Here is a 22,991-nt window from a genome sequence, read left to right as displayed (position 1 = left end):
CCCAGATCAGCTCAGTCTGCTATAGTAGGACCAGGCTACAGAACCCAGGTCAACTCAGTCTGCTATAGTAGGACCAGGCTACAGAACCCAGGTCATCCCAGTCTGCTATAGTAGGACCAAGCTACAGAACCCAGATCAGCTCAGTCTGCTATAGTAGGACCAGGCTACAGAACCCAGGTCAGCTCAGTCTGCTATAGTAGGACCAGGCTACAGAACCCAGGTCAGCTCAGTCTGCTATAGTAGGACCAGGCTACAGAACCCAGGTCAGCTCAGTCTGCTATAGTAGGACCAGGCTACAGAACCCAGGTCAGCTCAGTCTGCTATAGTAGGACCAGGCTACAGAACCCAGGTCAGCTCAGTCTGCTATAGTAGGACCAGGCTACAGAACCCAGGTCAGCTCAGTCTGCTATAGTAGGACCAGGCTACAGAACCCAGATCAGCTCAGTCTGCTATAGTAGGACCAGGCTACAGAACCCAGGTCAGCTCAGTCTGCTATAGTAGGACCAGGCTACAGAACCCAGGTCAACTCAGTCTGCTATAGTAGGACCAGGCTACAGAACCCAGGTCAGCTCAGTCTGGTATAGTAGGACCAGGCTACAGAACCCAGGTCAGCTCAGTCTGCTATAGTAGGACCAGGCTACAGAACCCAGGCCAGCCCAGTCTGCTATAGTAGGACCAGGCTACAGAACCCAGATCAGCTCAGTCTGCTATAGTAGGACCAGGCTACAGAACCCAGGTCAACTCAGTCTGCTATAGTAGGACCAGGCTACAGAACCCAGATCAGCTCAGTCTGCTATAGTAGGACCAGGCTACAGAACCCAGATCAGCTCAGTCTGCTATAGTAGGACCAGGCTACAGAACCCAGATCAGCTCAGTCTGCTATAGTAGGACCAGGCTACAGAACCCAGGTCAGCTCAGTCTGCTATAGTAGGACCAGGCTACAGAACCCAGGTCAGCTCAGTCTGCTATAGTAGGACCAGGCTACAGAACCCAGGTCAGCTCAGTCTGCTATAGTAGGACCAGGCTACAGAACCCAGGTCAGCTCAGTCTGGTATAGTAGGACCAGGCTACAGAACCCAGGTCAGCTCAGTCTGCTATAGTAGGACCAGGCTACAGAACCCAGGTCAGCCCAGTCTGCTATAGTAGGACCAGGCTACAGAACCCAGATCAGCTCAGTCTGCTATAGTAGGACCAGGCTACAGAACCCAGGTCAACTCAGTCTGCTATAGTAGGACCAGGCTACAGAACCCAGGTCATCCCAGTCTGCTATAGTAGGACCAAGCTACAGAACCCAGATCAGCTCAGTCTGCTATAGTAGGACCAGGCTACAGAACCCAGGTCAGCTCAGTCTGCTATAGTAGGACCAGGCTACAGAACCCAGGTCAGCTCAGTCTGCTATAGTAGGACCAGGCTACAGAACCCAGGTCATCTCAGTCTGCTATAGTAGGACCAGGCTACAGAACCCAGGTCAGCTCAGTCTGCTATAGTAGGACCAGGCTACAGAACCCAGATCAGCTCAGTCTGCTATAGTAGGACCAGGCTACAGAACCCAGGTCAGCTCAGTCTGCTATAGTAGGACCAGGCTACAGAACCCAGGTCAGCCCAATCTGGTATAGTAGGACCAGGCTACAGAACCCAGGTCAGATCAGTCTGCTATAGTAGGACCAGGCTACAGAACCCAGGTCAGCTCAGTCTGCTATAGTAGGACCAGGCTACAGAACCCAGGTCAGCTCAGTCTGCTATAGTAGGACCAGGCTACAGAACCCAGATCAGCTCAGTCTGCTATAGTAGGACCAGGCTACAGGACCCAGGTCAGCCCAGTCTGCTATAGTAGGACCAGGCTACAGAACCCAGATCAGCTCAGTCTGCTATAGTAGGACCAGGCTACAGAACCCAGGTCAGCTCAGTCTGCTATAGTAGGACCAGGCTACAGAACCCAGGTCAGCTCAGTCTGTTATAGTAGGACCAGGCTACAGAACCCAGGTCACCTCAGTCTGCTATAGTAGGACCAGGCTACAGAACCCAGATCAGCTCAGTCTGCTATAGTACGACCAGGCTACAGAACCCAGGTCACTCAGTCTGCTATAGTAGGACCAGGCTACAGAACCCAGGTCAGCTCAGTCTGCTATAGTAGGACCAGGCTACAGAACCCAGGTCAGCTCAGTCTGCTATAGTAGGACCAGGCTACAGAACCCAGGTCAACTCAGTCTGCTATAGTAGGACCAGGCTACAGAACCCAGGTCAGCTCAGTCTGGTATAGTAGGACCAGGCTACAGAACCCAGGTCAGCTCAGTCTGCTATAGTAGGACCAGGCTACAGAACCCAGGCCAGCCCAGTCTGCTATAGTAGGACCAGGCTACAGAACCCAGATCATCTCAGTCTGCTATAGTAGGACCAGGCTACAGAACCCAGGTCAGACTCAGTCTGCTATAGTAGGACCAGGCTACAGAACCCAGATCAGCTCAGTCTGCTATAGTAGGACCAGGCTACAGAACCCAGATCAGCTCAGTCTGCTATAGTAGGACCAGGCTACAGAACCCAGATCAGCTCAGTCTGCTATAGTAGGACCAGGCTACAGAACCCAGGTCAGCTCAGTCTGCTATAGTAGGACCAGGCTACAGAACCCAGGTCAGCTCAGTCTGCTATAGTAGGACCAGGCTACAGAACCCAGGTCAGCTCAGTCTGCTATAGTAGGACCAGGCTACAGAACCCAGGTCAGCTCAGTCTGGTATAGTAGGACCAGGCTACAGAACCCAGGTCAGCTCAGTCTGCTATAGTAGGACCAGGCTACAGAACCCAAGTCAGCCCAGTCTGCTATAGTAGGACCAGGCTACAGAACCCAGATCAGCTCAGTCTGCTATAGTAGGACCAGGCTACAGAACCCAGGTCAACTCAGTCTGCTATAGTAGGACCAGGCTACAGAACCCAGGTCATCCCAGTCTGCTATAGTAGGACCAAGCTACAGAACCCAGATCAGCTCAGTCTGCTATAGTAGGACCAGGCTACAGAACCCAGGTCAGCTCAGTCTGCTATAGTAGGACCAGGCTACAGAACCCAGGTCAGCTCAGTCTGCTATAGTAGGACCAGGCTACAGAACCCAGGTCATCTCAGTCTGCTATAGTAGGACCAGGCTACAGAACCCAGGTCAGCTCAGTCTGCTATAGTAGGACCAGGCTACAGAACCCAGATCAGCTCAGTCTGCTATAGTAGGACCAGGCTACAGAACCCAGGTCAGCTCAGTCTGCTATAGTAGGACCAGGCTACAGAACCCAGGTCAGCCCAATCTGGTATAGTAGGACCAGGCTACAGAACCCAGGTCAGATCAGTCTGCTATAGTAGGACCAGGCTACAGAACCCAGGTCATCTCAGTCTGCTATAGTAGGACCAGGCTACAGAACCCAGGTCAGCTCAGTCTGCTATAGTAGGACCAGGCTACATAACCCAGATCAGCTCAGTCTGCTATAGTAGGACCAGGCTACAGAACCCAGGTCAGATCAGTTTGCTATAGTAGGACCAGGCTACAGAACCCAGGTCAGCCCAATCTGGTATAGTAGGACCAGGCTACAGAACCCAGGTCAGATCAGTCTGCTATAGTAGGACCAGGCTACAGAACCCAGGTCAGCTCAGTCTGCTATAGTAGGACCAGGCTACAGAACCCAGGTCAGCTCAGTCTGCTATAGTAGGACCAGGCTACAGAACCCAGGTCACCTCAGTCTGCTATAGTAGGACCAGGCTACAGAACCCAGATCAGCTCAGTCTGCTATAGTACGACCAGGCTACAGAACCCAGGTCACTCAGTCTGCTATAGTAGGACCAGGCTACAGAACCCAGGTCAGCTCAGTCTGCTATAGTAGGACCAGGCTACAGAACCCAGGTCAGCTCAGTCTGCTATAGTAGGACCAGGCTACAGAACCCAGGTCAGCTCAGTCTGCTATAGTAGGACCAGGCTACAGAACCCAGGTCACCTCAGTCTGCTATAGTAGGACCAGGCTACAGAACCCAGATCAGCTCAGTCTGCTATAGTACGACCAGGCTACAGAACCCAGGTCACTCAGTCTGCTATAGTAGGACCAGGCTACAGAACCCAGGTCAGCTCAGTCTGCTATAGTAGGACCAGGCTACAGAACCCAGGTCAGCTCAGTCTGCTATAGTAGGACCAGGCAACAGAACCCAGGTCAACTCAGTCTGCTATAGTAGGACCAGGCTACAGAACCCAGATCAGCTCAGTCTGCTATAGTAGGACCAGGCTACAGAACCCAGGTCAACTCAGTCTGCTATAGTAGGACCAGGCTACAGAACCCAGGTCAGCTCAGTCTGCTATAGTAGGACCAGGCTACAGAACCCAGATCAGCTCAGTCTGCTATAGTAGGACCAGGCTACAGAACCCAGGTCAGCCCAGTCTGCTATAGTAGGACCAGGCTACAGAACCCAGATCAGCTCAGTCTGCTATAGTAGGACCAGGCTACAGAACCCAGGTCAACTCAGTCTGCTATAGTAGGACCAGGCTACAGAACCCAGGTCAGCTCAGTCTGCTATAGTAGGACCAGGCTACAGAACCCAGGTCAGCTCAGTCTGCTATAGTAGGACCAGGCTACAGAACCCAGGTCACCTCAGTCTGCTATAGTAGGACCAGGCTACAGAACCCAGATCAGCTCAGTCTGCTATAGTACGACCAGGCTACAGAACCCAGGTCACTCAGTCTGCTATAGTAGGACCAGGCTACAGAACCCAGGTCAGCTCAGTCTGCTATAGTAGGACCAGGCTACAGAACCCAGGTCAGCTCAGTCTGCTATAGTAGGACCAGGCTACAGAACCCAGGTCAACTCAGTCTGCTATAGTAGGACCAGGCTACAGAACCCAGATCAGCTCAGTCTGCTATAGTAGGACCAGGCTACAGAACCCAGGTCAACTCAGTCTGCTATAGTAGGACCAGGCTACAGAACCCAGGTCAGCTCAGTCTGCTATAGTAGGACCAGGCTACAGAACCCAGATCAGCTCAGTCTGCTATAGTAGGACCAGGCTACAGAACCCAGGTCAGCCCAGTCTGCTATAGTAGGACCAGGCTACAGAACCCAGATCAGCTCAGTCTGCTATAGTAGGACCAGGCTACAGAACCCAGGTCAACTCAGTCTGCTATAGTAGGACCAGGCTACAGAACCCAGGTCAGCTCAGTCTGCTATAGTAGGACCAGGCTACAGAACCCAGGTCAGCTCAGTCTGTTATAGTAGGACCAGGCTACAGAACCCAGGTCACCTCAGTCTGCTATAGTAGGACCAGGCTACAGAACCCAGATCAGCTCAGTCTGCTATAGTACGACCAGGCTACAGAACCCAGGTCACTCAGTCTGCTATAGTAGGACCAGGCTACAGAACCCAGGTCAGCTCAGTCTGCTATAGTAGGACCAGGCTACAGAACCCAGGTCAGCTCAGTCTGCTATAGTAGGACCAGGCTACAGAACCCAGGTCAACTCAGTCTGCTATAGTAGGACCAGGCTACAGAACCCAGGTCAGCTCAGTCTGGTATAGTAGGACCAGGCTACAGAACCCAGGTCAGCTCAGTCTGCTATAGTAGGACCAGGCTACAGAACCCAGGCCAGCCCAGTCTGCTATAGTAGGACCAGGCTACAGAACCCAGATCAGCTCAGTCTGCTATAGTAGGACCAGGCTACAGAACCCAGGTCAACTCAGTCTGCTATAGTAGGACCAGGCTACAGAACCCAGGTCATCCCAGTCTGCTATAGTAGGACCAAGCTACAGAACCCAGATCAGCTCAGTCTGCTATAGTAGGACCAGGCTACAGAACCCAGGTCAGCTCAGTCTGCTATAGTAGGACCAGGCTACAGAACCCAGGTCAGCTCAGTCTGCTATAGTAGGACCAGGCTACAGAACCCAGGTCATCTCAGTCTGCTATAGTAGGACCAGACTACAGAACCCAGGTCAGCTCAGTCTGCTATAGTAGGACCAGGCTACAGAACCCAGATCAGCTCAGTCTGCTATAGTAGGACCAGGCTACAGAACCAAGGTCAGCTCAGTCTGCTATAGTAGGACCAGGCTACAGAACCCAGATCAGCTCAGTCTGGTATAGTAGGACCAGGCTACAGAACCCAGGTCAGCTCAGTCTGCTATAGTAGGACCAGGCTACAGAACCCAGGTCAACTCAGTCTGCTATAGTAAGACCAGGCTACAGAACCCAGGTCAGCTCAGTCTGCTATAGTAGGACCAGGCTACAGAACCCAGGTCAGATCAGTCTGCTATAGTAGGACCAGGCTACAGAACCCAGGTCAGATCAGTCTGCTATAGTAGGACCAGGCTACAGAACCCAGGTCAGATCAGTCTGCTATAGTAGGACCAGGCTACAGAACCCAGGTCAGATCAGTCTGCTATAGTAGGACCAGGCTACAGAACCCAGATCAGCTCAGTCTGCTATAGTAGGACCAGGCTACAGAACCCAGATCAGCTCAGTCTGCTATAGTAGGACCAGGCTACAGAACCCAGATCAGCTCAGTCTGCTATAGTAGGACCAGGCTACAGAACCCAGGTCAGCTCAGTCTGCTATAGTAGGACCAGGCTACAGAACCCAGGTCAGCTCAGTCTGCTATAGTAGGACCAGGCTACAGAACCCAGGTCAGCTCAGTCTGCTATAGTAGGACCAGGCTACAGAACCCAGGTCAGCTCAGTCTGGTATAGTAGGACCAGGCTACAGAACCCAGGTCAGCTCAGTCTGCTATAGTAGGACCAGGCTACAGAACCCAGGTCAGCCCAGTCTGCTATAGTAGGACCAGGCTACAGAACCCAGATCAGATCAGTCTGCTATAGTAGGACCAGGCTACAGAACCCAGGTCAACTCAGTCTGCTATAGTAGGACCAGGCTACAGAACCCAGGTCATCCCAGTCTGCTATAGTAGGACCAAGCTACAGAACCCAGATCAGCTCAGTCTGCTATAGTAGGACCAGGCTACAGAACCCAGGTCAGCTCAGTCTGCTATAGTAGGACCAGGCTACAGAACCCAGGTCAGCTCAGTCTGCTATAGTAGGACCAGGCTACAGAACCCAGGTCATCTCAGTCTGCTATAGTAGGACCAGGCTACAGAACCCAGGTCAGCTCAGTCTGCTATAGTAGGACCAGGCTACAGAACCCAGATCAGCTCAGTCTGCTATAGTAGGACCAGGCTACAGAACCCAGGTCAGCTCAGTCTGCTATAGTAGGACCAGGCTACATAACCCAGATCAGCTCAGTCTGCTATAGTAGGACCAGGCTACAGAACCCAGGTCAGATCAGTTTGCTATAGTAGGACCAGGCTACAGAACCCAGGTCAGCCCAATCTGGTATAGTAGGACCAGGCTACAGAACCCAGGTCAGATCAGTCTGCTATAGTAGGACCAGGCTACAGAACCCAGGTCAGCTCAGTCTGCTATAGTAGGACCAGGTTACAGAACCCAGGTCAGCTCAGTCTGCTATAGTAGGACCAGGCTACAGAACCCAGGTCACCTCAGTCTGCTATAGTAGGACCAGGCTACAGAACCCAGATCAGCTCAGTCTGCTATAGTACGACCAGGCTACAGAACCCAGGTCACTCAGTCTGCTATAGTAGGACCAGGTTACAGAACCCAGGTCAGCTCAGTCTGCTATAGTAGGACCAGGCTACAGAACCCAGGTCAGCTCAGTCTGCTATAGTAGGACCAGGCAACAGAACCCAGGTCAACTCAGTCTGCTATAGTAGGACCAGGCTACAGAACCCAGATCAGCTCAGTCTGCTATAGTAGGACCAGGCTACAGAAGCCAGGTCAACTCAGTCTGCTATAGTAGGACCAGGCTACAGAACCCAGGTCAGCTCAGTCTGCTATAGTAGGACCAGGCTACAGAACCCAGATCAGCTCAGTCTGCTATAGTAGGACCAGGCTACAGAACCCAGGTCAGCCCAGTCTGCTATAGTAGGACCAGGCTACAGAACCCAGATCAGCTCAGTCTGCTATAGTAGGACCAGGCTACAGAACCCAGGTCAACTCAGTCTGCTATAGTAGGACCAGGCTACAGAACCCAGGTCAGCTCAGTCTGCTATAGTAGGACCAGGCTACAGAACCCAGGTCAGCTCAGTCTGCTATAGTAGGACCAGGCTACAGAACCCAGGTCACCTCAGTCTGCTATAGTAGGACCAGGCTACAGAACCCAGATCAGCTCAGTCTGCTATAGTACGACCAGGCTACAGAACCCAGGTCACTCAGTCTGCTATAGTAGGACCAGGCTACAGAACCCAGGTCAGCTCAGTCTGCTATAGTAGGACCAGGCTACAGAACCCAGGTCAGCTCAGTCTGCTATAGTAGGACCAGGCTACAGAACCCAGGTCAACTCAGTCTGCTATAGTAGGACCAGGCTACAGAACCCAGATCAGCTCAGTCTGCTATAGTAGGACCAGGCTACAGAACCCAGGTCAACTCAGTCTGCTATAGTAGGACCAGGCTACAGAACCCAGGTCAGCTCAGTCTGCTATAGTAGGACCAGGCTACAGAACCCAGATCAGCTCAGTCTGCTATAGTAGGACCAGGCTACAGAACCCAGGTCAGCCCAGTCTGCTATAGTAGGACCAGGCTACAGAACCCAGATCAGCTCAGTCTGCTATAGTAGGACCAGGCTACAGAACCCAGGTCAACTCAGTCTGCTATAGTAGGACCAGGCTACAGAACCCAGGTCAGCTCAGTCTGCTATAGTAGGACCAGGCTACAGAACCCAGGTCAGCCCAATCTGCTATAGTAGGACCAGGCAACAGAACCCAGGTCAACTCAGTCTGCTATAGTAGGACCAGGTTACAGAACCCAGGTCAGCTCAGTCTGCTATAGTAGGACCAGGCTACAGAACCCAGGTCAGCTCAGTCTGCTATAGTAGGACCAGGCAACAGAACCCAGGTCAACTCAGTCTGCTATAGTAGGACCAGGCTACAGAACCCAGATCAGCTCAGTCTGCTATAGTAGGACCAGGCTACAGAACCCAGGTCAACTCAGTCTGCTATAGTAGGACCAGGCTACAGAACCCAGGTCAGCTCAGTCTGCTATAGTAGGACCAGGCTACAGAACCCAGATCAGCTCAGTCTGCTATAGTAGGACCAGGCTACAGAACCCAGGTCAGCCCAGTCTGCTATAGTAGGACCAGGCTACAGAACCCAGATCAGCTCAGTCTGCTATAGTAGGACCAGGCTACAGAACCCAGGTCAACTCAGTCTGCTATAGTAGGACCAGGCTACAGAACCCAGGTCAGCTCAGTCTGCTATAGTAGGACCAGGCTACAGAACCCAGGTCAGCTCAGTCTGCTATAGTAGGACCAGGCTACAGAACCCAGGTCAACTCAGTCTGCTATAGTAGGACCAGGCTACAGAACCCAGGTCAGCTCAGTCTGCTATAGTAGGACCAGGCTACAGAACCCAGATCAGCTCAGTCTGCTATAGTAGGACCAGGCTACAGAACCCAGGTCAGCCCAGTCTGCTATAGTAGGACCAGGCTACAGAACCCAGATCAGCTCAGTCTGCTATAGTAGGACCAGGCTACAGAACCCAGGTCAACTCAGTCTGCTATAGTAGGACCAGGCTACAGAACCCAGGTCAGCTCAGTCTGCTATAGTAGGACCAGGCTACAGAACCCAGGTCAGCTCAGTCTGCTATAGTAGGACCAGGCTACAGAACCCAGGTCACCTCAGTCTGCTATAGTAGGACCAGGCTACAGAACCCAGATCAGCTCAGTCTGCTATAGTACGACCAGGCTACAGAACCCAGGTCACTCAGTCTGCTATAGTAGGACCAGGCTACAGAACCCAGGTCAGCTCAGTCTGCTATAGTAGGACCAGGCTACAGAACCCAGGTCAGCTCAGTCTGCTATAGTAGGACCAGGCTACAGAACCCAGGTCAACTCAGTCTGCTATAGTAGGACCAGGCTACAGAACCCAGATCAGCTCAGTCTGCTATAGTAGGACCAGGCTACAGAACCCAGGTCAACTCAGTCTGCTATAGTAGGACCAGGCTACAGAACCCAGGTCAGCTCAGTCTGCTATAGTAGGACCAGGCTACAGAACCCAGATCAGCTCAGTCTGCTATAGTAGGACCAGGCTACAGAACCCAGGTCAGCCCAGTCTGCTATAGTAGGACCAGGCTACAGAACCCAGATCAGCTCAGTCTGCTATAGTAGGACCAGGCTACAGAACCCAGGTCAACTCAGTCTGCTATAGTAGGACCAGGCTACAGAACCCAGGTCAGCTCAGTCTGCTATAGTAGGACCAGGCTACAGAACCCAGGTCAGCCCAATCTGCTATAGTAGGACCAGGCAACAGAACCCAGGTCAACTCAGTCTGCTATAGTAGGACCAGGTTACAGAACCCAGGTCAGCTCAGTCTGCTATAGTAGGACCAGGCTACAGAACCCAGGTCAGCTCAGTCTGCTATAGTAGGACCAGGCAACAGAACCCAGGTCAACTCAGTCTGCTATAGTAGGACCAGGCTACAGAACCCAGATCAGCTCAGTCTGCTATAGTAGGACCAGGCTACAGAACCCAGGTCAACTCAGTCTGCTATAGTAGGACCAGGCTACAGAACCCAGGTCAGCTCAGTCTGCTATAGTAGGACCAGGCTACAGAACCCAGATCAGCTCAGTCTGCTATAGTAGGACCAGGCTACAGAACCCAGGTCAGCCCAGTCTGCTATAGTAGGACCAGGCTACAGAACCCAGATCAGCTCAGTCTGCTATAGTAGGACCAGGCTACAGAACCCAGGTCAACTCAGTCTGCTATAGTAGGACCAGGCTACAGAACCCAGGTCAGCTCAGTCTGCTATAGTAGGACCAGGCTACAGAACCCAGGTCAGCTCAGTCTGCTATAGTAGGACCAGGCTACAGAACCCAGGTCACCTCAGTCTGCTATAGTAGGACCAGGCTACAGAACCCAGATCAGCTCAGTCTGCTATAGTACGACCAGGCTACAGAACCCAGGTCACTCAGTCTGCTATAGTAGGACCAGGCTACAGAACCCAGGTCAGCTCAGTCTGCTATAGTAGGACCAGGCTACAGAACCCAGGTCAGCTCAGTCTGCTATAGTAGGACCAGGCTACAGAACCCAGGTCAACTCAGTCTGCTATAGTAGGACCAGGCTACAGAACCCAGATCAGCTCAGTCTGCTATAGTAGGACCAGGCTACAGAACCCAGGTCAACTCAGTCTGCTATAGTAGGACCAGGCTACAGAACCCAGGTCAGCTCAGTCTGCTATAGTAGGACCAGGCTACAGAACCCAGATCAGCTCAGTCTGCTATAGTAGGACCAGGCTACAGAACCCAGGTCAGCCCAGTCTGCTATAGTAGGACCAGGCTACAGAACCCAGATCAGCTCAGTCTGCTATAGTAGGACCAGGCTACAGAACCCAGGTCAACTCAGTCTGCTATAGTAGGACCAGGCTACAGAACCCAGGTCAGCTCAGTCTGCTATAGTAGGACCAGGCTACAGAACCCAGGTCAGCCCAATCTGCTATAGTAGGACCAGGCTACAGAACCCAGGTCAGCCCCATCTGCTATAGTAGGACCAGGCTACAGAACCCAGGTCAGCCCAATCTGCTATAGTAGGACCAGGCTACAGAACCCAGGTCAGCTCAGTCTGCTATAGTGGGACCAGGCTACAGAACCCAGATCAGCTCAGTCTGCTATAGTAGGACCAGGCTACAGAACCCAGGTCAGATCAGTCTGCTATAGTAGGACCAGGCTACAGAACCCAGGTCAGATCAGTCTGCTATAGTAGGACCAGGCTACAGAACCCAGGTCAGATCAGTCTGCTATAGTAGGACCAGGCTACAGAACCCAGATCAGCTCAGTCTGCTATAGTAGGACCAGGCTACAGAACCCAGATCAGCTCAGTCTGCTATAGTAGGACCAGGCTACAGAACCCAGATCAGCTCAGTCTGCTATAGTAGGACCAGGCTACAGAACCCAGGTCAGCTCAGTCTGCTATAGTAGGACCAGGCTACAGAACCCAGGTCAGCTCAGTCTGCTATAGTAGGACCAGGCTACAGAACCCAGGTCATCTCAGTCTGCTATAGTAGGACCAGGCTACAGAACCCAGGTCAGCTCAGTCTGGTATAGTAGGACCAGGCTACAGAACCCAGGTCAACTCAGTCTGCTATAGTAGGACCAGGCTACAGAACCCAGGTCATCCCAGTCTGCTATAGTAGGACCAAGCTACAGAACCCAGATCAGCTCAGTCTGCTATAGTAGGACCAGGCTACAGAACCCAGGTCAGCTCAGTCTGCTATAGTAGGACCAGGCTACAGAACCCAGGTCAGCTCAGTCTGCTATAGTAGGACCAGGCTACAGAACCCAGGTCATCTCAGTCTGCTATAGTAGGACCAGGCTACAGAACCCAGGTCAGCTCAGTCTGCTATAGTAGGACCAGGCTACAGAACCCAGATCAGCTCAGTCTGCTATAGTAGGACCAGGCTACAGAACCCAGGTCAGCTCAGTCTGCTATAGTAGGACCAGGCTACATAACCCAGATCAGCTCAGTCTGCTATAGTAGGACCAGGCTACAGAACCCAGGTCAGATCAGTTTGCTATAGTAGGACCAGGCTACAGAACCCAGGTCAGCCCAATCTGGTATAGTAGGACCAGGCTACAGAACCCAGGTCAGATCAGTCTGCTATAGTAGGACCAGGCTACAGAACCCAGGTCAGCTCAGTCTGCTATAGTAGGACCAGGCTACAGAACCCAGGTCAGCTCAGTCTGCTATAGTAGGACCAGGCTACAGAACCCAGGTCACCTCAGTCTGCTATAGTAGGACCAGGCTACAGAACCCAGATCAGCTCAGTCTGCTATAGTACGACCAGGCTACAGAACCCAGGTCACTCAGTCTGCTATAGTAGGACCAGGCTACAGAACCCAGGTCAGCTCAGTCTGCTATAGTAGGACCAGGCTACAGAACCCAGGTCATCTCAGTCTGCTATAGTAGGACCAGGCAACAGAACCCAGGTCAACTCAGTCTGCTATAGTAGGACCAGGCTACAGAACCCAGATCAGCTCAGTCTGCTATAGTAGGACCAGGCTACAGAACCCAGGTCAACTCAGTCTGCTATAGTAGGACCAGGCTACAGAACCCAGGTCAGCTCAGTCTGCTATAGTAGGACCAGGCTACAGAACCCAGATCAGCTCAGTCTGCTATAGTAGGACCAGGCTACAGAACCCAGGTCAGCCCAGTCTGCTATAGTAGGACCAGGCTACAGAACCCAGATCAGCTCAGTCTGCTATAGTAGGACCAGGCTACAGAACCCAGGTCAACTCAGTCTGCTATAGTAGGACCAGGCTACAGAACCCAGGTCAGCTCAGTCTGCTATAGTAGGACCAGGCTACAGAACCCAGGTCAGCTCAGTCTGCTATAGTAGGACCAGGCTACAGAACCCAGGTCACCTCAGTCTGCTATAGTAGGACCAGGCTACAGAACCCAGATCAGCTCAGTCTGCTATAGTACGACCAGGCTACAGAACCCAGGTCACTCAGTCTGCTATAGTAGGACCAGGCTACAGAACCCAGGTCAGCTCAGTCTGCTATAGTAGGACCAGGCTACAGAACCCAGGTCAGCTCAGTCTGCTATAGTAGGACCAGGCTACAGAACCCAGGTCAACTCAGTCTGCTATAGTAGGACCAGGCTACAGAACCCAGATCAGCTCAGTCTGCTATAGTAGGACCAGGCTACAGAACCCAGGTCAACTCAGTCTGCTATAGTAGGACCAGGCTACAGAACCCAGGTCAGCTCAGTCTGCTATAGTAGGACCAGGCTACAGAACCCAGATCAGCTCAGTCTGCTATAGTAGGACCAGGCTACAGAACCCAGGTCAGCCCAGTCTGCTATAGTAGGACCAGGCTACAGAACCCAGATCAGCTCAGTCTGCTATAGTAGGACCAGGCTACAGAACCCAGGTCAACTCAGTCTGCTATAGTAGGACCAGGCTACAGAACCCAGGTCAGCTCAGTCTGCTATAGTAGGACCAGGCTACAGAACCCAGGTCAGCCCAATCTGCTATAGTAGGACCAGGCTACAGAACCCAGGTCAGCCCCATCTGCTATAGTAGGACCAGGCTACAGAACCCAGGTCAGCCCAATCTGCTATAGTAGGACCAGGCTACAGAACCCAGATCAGCTCAGTCTGCTATAGTGGGACCAGGCTACAGAACCCAGATCAGCTCAGTCTGCTATAGTAGGACCAGGCTACAGAACCCAGGTCAGATCAGTCTGCTATAGTAGGACCAGGCTACAGAACCCAGGTCAGATCAGTCTGCTATAGTAGGACCAGGCTACAGAACCCAGGTCAGATCAGTCTGCTATAGTAGGACCAGGCTACAGAACCCAGATCAGCTCAGTCTGCTATAGTAGGACCAGGCTACAGAACCCAGATCAGCTCAGTCTGCTATAGTAGGACCAGGCTACAGAACCCAGATCATCTCAGTCTGCTATAGTAGGACCAGGCTACAGAACCCAGGTCAGCTCAGTCTGCTATAGTAGGACCAGGCTACAGAACCCAGGTCAGCTCAGTCTGCTATAGTAGGACCAGGCTACAGAACCCAGATCAGCTCAGTCTGCTATAGTAGGACCAGGCTACAGAACCCAGGTCAGCTCAGTCTGCTATAGTAGGACCAGGCTACAGAACCCAGGTCAGCCCAATCTGCTATAGTAGGACCAGGCTACAGAACCCAGGTCAGCCCCATCTGCTATAGTAGGACCAGGCTACAGAACCCAGGTCAGCCCAATCTGCTATAGTAGGACCAGGCTACAGAACCCAGGTCAGCTCAGTCTGCTATAGTGGGACCAGGCTACAGAACCCAGATCAGCTCAGTCTGCTATAGTAGGACCAGGCTACAGAACCCAGGTCAGATCAGTCTGCTATAGTAGGACCAGGCTACAGAACCCAGGTCAGATCAGTCTGCTATAGTAGGACCAGGCTACAGAACCCAGGTCAGATCAGTCTGCTATAGTAGGACCAGGCTACAGAACCCAGATCAGCTCAGTCTGCTATAGTAGGACCAGGCTACAGAACCCAGATCAGCTCAGTCTGCTATAGTAGGACCAGGCTACAGAACCCAGATCAGCTCAGTCTGCTATAGTAGGACCAGGCTACAGAACCCAGGTCAGCTCAGTCTGCTATAGTAGGACCAGGCTACAGAACCCAGGTCAGCTCAGTCTGCTATAGTAGGACCAGGCTACAGAACCCAGATCAGCTCAGTCTGCTATAGTAGGACCAGGCTACAGAACCCAGGTCAGCTCAGTCTGGTATAGTAGGACCAGGCTACAGAACCCAGGTCAGCTCAGTCTGCTATAGTAGGACCAGGCTACAGAACCCAGGTCAGCCCAGTCTGCTATAGTAGGACCAGGCTACAGAACCCAGATCAGCTCAGTCTGCTATAGTAGGACCAGGCTACAGAACCCAGGTCAACTCAGTCTGCTATAGTAGGACCAGGCTACAGAACCCAGGTCATCCCAGTCTGCTTTAGTAGGACCAAGCTACAGAACCCAGCTCAGCTCAGTCTGCTATAGTAGGACCAGGCTACAGAACCCAGGTCAGCTCAGTCTGCTATAGTAGGACCAGGCTACAGAACCCAGGTCAGCTCAGTCTGCTATAGTAGGACCAGGCTACAGAACCCAGGTCATCTCAGTCTGCTATAGTAGGACCAGGCTACAGAACCCAGGTCAGCTCAGTCTGCTATAGTAGGACCAGGCTACAGAACCCAGATCAGCTCAGTCTGCTATAGTAGGACCAGGCTACAGAACCCAGGTCAGCTCAGTCTGCTATAGTAGGACCAGGCTACATAACCCAGATCAGCTCAGTCTGCTATAGTAGGACCAGGCTACAGAACCCAGGTCAGATCAGTTTGCTATAGTAGGACCAGGCTACAGAACCCAGGTCAGCCCAATCTGGTATAGTAGGACCAGGCTACAGAACCCAGGTCAGATCAGTCTGCTATAGTAGGACCAGGCTACAGAACCCAGGTCAGCTCAGTCTGCTATAGTAGGACCAGGCTACAGAACCCAGGTCAGCTCAGTCTGCTATAGTAGGACCAGGCTACAGAACCCAGGTCACCTCAGTCTGCTATAGTAGGACCAGGCTACAGAACCCAGATCAGCTCAGTCTGCTATAGTACGACCAGGCTACAGAACCCAGGTCACTCAGTCTGCTATAGTAGGGCCAGGCTACAGAACCCAGGTCAGCTCAGTCTGCTATAGTAGGACCAGGCAACAGAACCCAGGTCAACTCAGTCTGCTATAGTAGGACCAGGCTACAGAACCCAGATCAGCTCAGTCTGCTATAGTAGGACCAGGCTACAGAACCCAGGTCAACTCAGTCTGCTATAGTAGGACCAGGCTACAGAACCCAGGTCAGCTCAGTCTGCTATAGTAGGACCAGGCTACAGAACCCAGATCAGCTCAGTCTGCTATAGTAGGACCAGGCTACAGAACCCAGGTCAGCCCAGTCTGCTATAGTAGGACCAGGCTACAGAACCCAGATCAGCTCAGTCTGCTATAGTAGGACCAGGCTACAGAACCCAGGTCAACTCAGTCTGCTATAGTAGGACCAGGCTACAGAACCCAGGTCAGCTCAGTCTGCTATAGTAGGACCAGGCTACAGAACCCAGGTCAGCTCAGTCTGCTATAGTAGGACCAGGCTACAGAACCCAGGTCACCTCAGTCTGCTATAGTAGGACCAGGCTACAGAACCCAGATCATCTCAGTCTGCTATAGTACGACCAGGCTACAGAACCCAGGTCACTCAGTCTGCTATAGTAGGACCAGGCTACAGAACCCAGGTCAGCTCAGTCTGCTATAGTAGGACCAGGCTACAGAACCCAGGTCAGCTCAGTCTGCTATAGTAGGACCAGGCTACAGAACCCAGGTCAACTCAGTCTGCTATAGTAGGACCAGGCTACAGAACCCATATCAGCTCAGTCTGCTATAGTAGGACCAGGCTACAGAACCCAGGTCAACTCAGTCTGCTATAGTAGGACCAGGCTACAGAACCCAGGTCAGCTCAGTCTGCTATAGTAGGACCAGGCTACAGAACCCAGATCAGCTCAGTCTGCTATAGTAGGACCAGGCTACAGAACCCAGGTCAGCCCAGTCTGCTATAGTAGGACCAGGCTACAGAACCCAGATCAGCTCAGTCTGCTATAGTAGGACCAGGCTACAGAACCCAGGTCAACTCAGTCTGCTATAGTAGGACCAGGCTACAGAACCCAGGTCAGCTCAGTCTGCTATAGTAGGACCAGGCTACAGAACCCAGATCAGCTCAGTCTGCTATAGTAGGACCAGGCTACAGAACCCAGGTCAGCTCAGTCTGCTATAGTAGGACCAGGCTACAGAACCCAGGTCAGCTCAGTCTGCTATAGTAGGACCAGGCTACAGAACCCAGGTCAGCTCAGTCTGCTATAGTAGGACCAGGCTACAGAACCCAGGTCAACTCAGTCTGCTATAGTAGGACCAGGCTACAGAACCCAGATCAGCTCAGTCTGCTATAGTAGGACCAGGCTACAGAACCCAGGTCAACTCAGTCTGCTATAGTAGGACCAGGCTACAGAACCCAGGTCAGCTCAGTCTGCTATAGTAGGACCAGGCTACATAACCCAGATCATCTCAGTCTGCTATAGTAGGACCAGGCTACAGAACCCAGGTCAGATCAGTTTGCTATAGTAGGACCAGGCTACAGAACCCAGGTCAGCCCAATCTGGTATAGTAGGACCAGGCTACAGAACCCAGGTCAGATCAGTCTGCTATAGTAGGACCAGGCTACAGAACCCAGGTCAGCTCAGTCTGCTATAGTAGGACCAGGCTACAGAACCCAGGTCAGCTCAGTCTGCTATAGTAGGACCAAGCTACAGAACCCAGGTCAGCTCAGTCTGCTATAGTAGGACCAGGCTACAGAACCCAGGTCAACTCAGTCTGCTATAGTAGGACCAGGCTACAGAACCCAGATCAGCTCAGTCTGCTATAGTAGGACCAGGCTACAGAACCCAGGTCAACTCAGTCTGCTATAGTAGGACCAGGCTACAGAACCCAGGTCAGCTCAGTCTGCTATAGTAGGACCAGGCTACAGAACCCAGATCAGCTCAGTCTGCTATAGTAGGACCAGGCTACAGAACCCAGGTCAGCCCAGTCTGCTATAGTAGGACCAGGCTACAGAACCCAGATCAGCTCAGTCTGCTATAGTAGGACCAGGCTACAGAACCCAGGTCAACTCAGTCTGCTATAGTAGGACCAGGCTACAGAACCCAGGTCAGCTCAGTCTGCTATAGTAGGACCAGGCTACAGAACCCAGGTCAGCCCAATCTGCTATAGTAGGACCAGGCTACAGAACCCAGGTCAGCCCAATCTGCTATAGTAGGACCAGGCTACAGAACCCAGGTCAGCCCAATCTGCTATAGTAGGACCAGGCTACAGAACCCAGGTCAGCTCAGTCTGCTATAGTGGGACCAGGCTACAGAACCCAGATCAGCTCAGTCTGCTATAGTAGGACCAGGCTACAGAACCCAGGTCAGATCAGTCTGCTATAGTAGGACCAGGCTACAGAACCCAGGTCAGCCCAATCTGGTATAGTAGGACCAGGCTACAGAACCCAGGTCAGATCAGTCTGCTATAGTAGGACCAGGCTACAGAACCCAGGTCAGCTCAGTCTGCTATAGTAGGACCAGGCTACAGAACCCAGGTCAGCTCAGTCTGCTATAGTAGGACCAGGCTATAGAACCCAGGTCAGCTCAGTCTGCTATAATAGGACCAGGCTACAGAACCCAGATCAGCTCAGTCTGCTATAGTAGGACCAGGCTACAGAACCCAGGTCAGCTCAGTCTGCTATAGTAGGACCAGGCTACAGAACCCAGGTCAGCTCAGTCTGCTATAGTAGGACCAGGCTACAGAACCCAGGTCAGCTCAGTCTGCTATAGTAGGACCAGGCTACAGAACCCAGGTCAGCCCAGTCTGCTATAGTAGGACCAGGCTACAGAACCCAGATCAGCTCAGTCTGCTATAGTAGGACCAGGCTACAGAACCCAGGTCAACTCAGTCTGCTATAGTAGGACCAGGCTACAGAACCCAGATCAGCTCAGTCTGCTATAGTAGGACCAGGCTACAGAACCCAGGTCAGCTCAGTCTGCTATAGTAGGACCAGGCTACAGAACCCAGGTCAGATCAGTCTGCTATAATAGGACCAGGCTACAGAACCCAGGTCAACTCAGTCTGCTATAGTAGGACCAGGCTACAGAACCCAGATCAGCTCAGTCTGCTATAGTAGGACCAGGCTACAGAACCCAGATCAGCTCAGTCTGCTATAGTAGGACCAGGCTACAGAACCCAGGTCAGCTCAGTGTGCTATAGTAGGACCAGGCTACAGAACCCAGGTCAGCTCAGTCTGCTATAGTAGGACCAGGCTACAGAACCCAGGTCAGCTCAGTCTGCTATAGTAGGACCAGGCTACAGAACCCAGGTCAGCTCAGTCTGGTATAGTAGGACCAGGCTACAGAACCCAGGTCAGCTCAGTCTGCTATAGTAGGACCAGGCTACAGAACCCAGGTCAGCCCAGTCTGCTATAGTAGGACCAGGCTACAGAACCCAGATCAGCTCAGTCTGCTATAGTAGGACCAGGCTACAGAACCCAGGTCAACTCAGTCTGCTATAGTAGGACCAGGCTACAGAACCCAGGTCAGCCCAGTCTGCTATAGTAGGACCAGGCTACAGAACCCAGATCAGCTCAGTCTGCTATAGTAGGACCAGGCTACAGAACCCAGGTCAACTCAGTCTGCTATAGTAGGACCAGGCTACAGAACCCAGGTCATCCCAGTCTGCTATAGTAGGACCAAGCTACAGAACCCAGATCAGCTCAGTCTGCTATAGTAGGACCAGGCTACAGAACCCAGGTCAGCTCAGTCTGCTATAGTAGGACCAGTCTACAGAACCCAGGTCAGCTCAGTCTGCTATAGTAGGACCAGGCTACAGAACCCAGGTCATCTCAGTCTGCTATAGTAGGACCAGGCTACAGAACCCAGGTCAGCTCAGTCTGCTATAGTAGGACCAGGCTACAGAACCCAGGTCAACTCAGTCTGCTATAGTAGGACCAGGCTACAGAACCCAGGTCAGCTCAGTCTGCTATAGTAGGACCAGGCTACAGAACCAAGGTCAGCTCAGTCTGCTATAGTAGGACCAGGCTACAGAACCCAGATCAGCTCAGTCTGGTATAGTAGGACCAGGCTACAGAACCCAGGTCAGCTCAGTCTGCTATAGTAGGACCAGGCTACAGAACCCAGGTCAACTCAGTCTGCTATAGTAGGACCAGGCTACAGAACCCAGGTCAGCTCAGTCTGCTATAGTAGGACCAGGCTACAGAACCCAGGTCATATCAGTCTGCTATAGTAGGACCAGGCTACAGAACCCAGGTCAGATCAGTCTGCTATAGTAGGACCAGGCTACAGAACCCAGGTCAGATCAGTCTGCTATAGTAGGACCAGGCTACAGAACCCAGGTCAGATCAGTCTGCTATAGTAGGACCAGGCTACAGAACCCAGATCAGCTCAGTCTGCTATAGTAGGACCAGGCTACAGAACCCAGATCAGCTCAGTCTGCTATAGTAGGACCAGGCTACAGAACCCAGATCAGCTCAGTCTGCTATAGTAGGACCAGGCTACAGAACCCAGGTCAGCTCAGTCTGCTATAGTAGGACCAGGCTACAGAACCCAGGTCAGCTCAGTCTGCTATAGTAGGACCAGGCTACAGAACCCAGGTCATCTCAGTCTGCTATAGTAGGACCAGGCTACAGAACCCAGGTCAGCTCAGTCTGGTATAGTAGGACCAGGCTACAGAACCCAGGTCAGCTCAGTCTGCTATAGTAGGACCAGGCTACAGAACCCAGGTCAGCCCAGTCTGCTATAGTAGGACCAGGCTACAGAACCCAGATCATCTCAGTCTGCTATAGTAGGACCAGGCTACAGAACCCAGGTCAACTCAGTCTGCTATAGTAGGACCAGGCTACAGAACCCAGGTCATCTCAGTCTGCTATAGTAGGAACAGGCTACAGAACCCAGGTCAGCTCAGTCTGCTATAGTAGGACCAGGCTACAGAACCCAGATCAGCTCAGTCTGCTATAGTAGGACCAGGCTACAGAACCAAGGTCAGCTCAGTCTGCTATAGTAGGACCAGGCTACAGAACCCAGATCAGCTCAGTCTGGTATAGTAGGACCAGGCTACAGAACCCAGGTCAGCTCAGTCTGCTATAGTAGGACCAGGCTACAGAACCCAGGTCAACTCAGTCTGCTATAGTAGGACCAGGCTACAGAACCCAGGTCAGCTCAGTCTGCTATAGTAGGACCAGGCTACAGAACCCAGGTCATCTCAGTCTGCTATAGTAGGACCAGGCTACAGAACCCAGGTTAGCTCAGTCTGCTATAGTAGGACCAGGCTACAGAACCCAGATCAGCTCAGTCTGCTATAGTAGGACCAGGCTACAGAACCCAGGTCAGCTCAGTCTGCTATAGTAGGACCAGGCTACAGAACCCAGATCAGCTCAGTCTGGTATAGTAGGACCAGGCTACAGAACCCAGGTCAGCTCAGTCTGCTATAGTAGGACCAGGCTACAGAACCCAGGTCAATTCAGTCTGCTATAGTAGGACCAGGCTACAGAACCCAGGTCATCTCAGTCTGCTATAGTAGGACCAGGCTACAGAACCCAGGTCAGCCCAGTCTGCTATAGTAGGACCAGGCTACAGAACCCAGGTCAGCCCAGTCTGGTATAGTAGGACCAGGCTACAGAACCCAGGTCAGCCCAGTCTGCTATGGTAGGACCAGGCTACAGACCCCAGGTCAGATCAGTCTGCTATAGTAGGACCAGGCTACAGAACCCAGGTCAGATCAGTCTGCTATAGTAGGACCAGGCTACAGAACCCAGGTCAGATCAGTCTGCTATAGTAGGACCAGGCTACAGAACCCAGGTCAGATCAGTCTGCTATAGTAGGACCAGGCTACAGAACCCAGGTCAGATCAGTCTGCTATAGTAGGACCAGGCTACAGAACCCAGATCAGCTCAGTCTGCTATAGTAGGACCAGGCTACAGAACCCAGGTCAGATCAGTCTGCTATAGTAGGACCAGGCTACAGAACCCAGGTCAGATCAGTCTGCTATAGTAGGACCAGGCTACAGAGCCCAGGTCAGATCAGTCTGCTATAGTAGGACCAGGCTACAGAACCCAGGTCAGATCAGTCTGCTATAGTAGGACCAGGCTACAGAACCCAGGTCAGATCAGTCTGCTATAGTAGGACCAGGCTACAGAACCCAGGTCAGATCAGTCTGCTATAGTAGGACCAGGCTACAGAACCCAGATCAGCCCAGTCTGCTATAGTAGGACCAGGCTACAGAACCCAGATCAGATCAGTCTGCTATAGTAATCCTACACAGTCGCAGTATTATTTTCTGTCCTTCAGTGTGATTTAATTCCACCCAATAGCTCACCTTTATTGCAGATTTGTTGAGAAAGGATAAAAAAAAAAAAATCTAGATTTTGTCAGACTTTTCACTTGTTCCCGTTTTTGGTCGGTGAACTTAAACGACGGCCAAGTATTTTGAAAGTCATCTCACCTTCAGTGAATAGACAGTCTTTCTTTTCCTGCCAGGGTCGTGGGAAAATGTTTGTTGTTGTTGTTGCCCGCACTACAGTTGTCTATATCAGTCCGCTAATACAGGACTGGTATTAATATTTATTTTTTACAGCCCTACTTCCCACGGCTGTGTTTCCTGTCCAGCTCCTGTGTGAACTACTTTAGTTTAAGATGTTTGTAGTGGAGTATTATGGCGGATCAGGGGTGAAAAAATAACTACACCATGGTAGTAGTGCCACTCATACTATCTCTGTCCGTCTCTCTCTCTCTCTCTCTTTCTCTCGCTCTCTCATCCACCCCATCTCATATCCGGGCCCATCTGGACATGTATAGCTTGTTAGCGAATAATATACTACAATCAG

At 52.0% G+C, this 22,991-nt stretch overlaps 1 protein-coding gene across 3 annotated transcripts in view; it reads left to right on the top strand.

Moving 5' to 3' along the window:
* The window catches only part of LOC139546303 (major facilitator superfamily domain-containing protein 6-like), an 85,747-nt gene that overhangs the window by 55,277 nt on the left and 7,479 nt on the right, over window positions 1-22,991 (top strand). The window lies entirely within an intron of this gene.

Source organism: Salvelinus alpinus, chromosome 20 (genome assembly GCF_045679555.1).
Source record: "Salvelinus alpinus chromosome 20, SLU_Salpinus.1, whole genome shotgun sequence".
Classification (NCBI taxonomy): domain Eukaryota; kingdom Metazoa; phylum Chordata; class Actinopteri; order Salmoniformes; family Salmonidae; genus Salvelinus; species Salvelinus alpinus.
This window is presented reverse-complemented; position numbering and strand designations above follow the sequence as displayed.